This window comes from Acyrthosiphon pisum, chromosome A1 (genome assembly GCF_005508785.2).
Source record: "Acyrthosiphon pisum isolate AL4f chromosome A1, pea_aphid_22Mar2018_4r6ur, whole genome shotgun sequence".
NCBI lineage: Eukaryota > Metazoa > Arthropoda > Insecta > Hemiptera > Aphididae > Acyrthosiphon > Acyrthosiphon pisum.
Genome location: NC_042494.1, coordinates 169,969,197 through 169,969,920, shown reverse-complemented (window position 1 = coordinate 169,969,920; position 724 = coordinate 169,969,197).

The following is a 724-nucleotide window of genomic DNA, read 5'->3' as shown; positions in this document are numbered from 1 at the left end:
GGATTGCTAGACACTCTTACACTCTAACTTTTAAACATTCCCGCCAAAACGTCAAGCCTTATTTCCAATCCATATTACTAATTCTTATCACAAATCCTAAATTTTCATCTTACAACAGACTGTCGCGACTTTTATAATTCAAACGACTCTTACTCCAAAATCGGTACCCACTCTCAGCGAGTCTAACGGTCCCCGAGTTTCACGTAGAGCTAGTACAATAAGCAACTTTAACTTTTCAACGAGTCTATATTTTTCTCGTTCTCTCTTCCCCAAAAAAGCACACGGTCCCATATGAAACTGGTATTGGCAGGGGTATGATACTCCGTGAACTGGCCGATTCGGGTGATAGTGGTCTTGAACACGGTTCCGGGGGGGGGGGGGAGGCATGGCATACGTGAAATATGGAATGGTAAACAAGCCGACCCTGCGTAACGTATCCCGCCATAGTCTTGGAACCGTTTTCATAATATTGGTAACTATGGGTATAACCAGAGCCGCATTTAAGGGGGGGGGGCCTGGGTACAACTGCCCCAGGCGCCAGTATTTTAGGGGCGCTAAAATGTTGTGACCAGAAATATGTTTACTTGTGAATTATTAAAATAAATTGTATAATTTTAATTATTTTAATAACAGTATTATATATATAGTATATTAGTATTATGCTGTTTGACATTTTTTTAATTAATATTAATTTGCATAGTTTTATATAGTTTTATTTTATTTA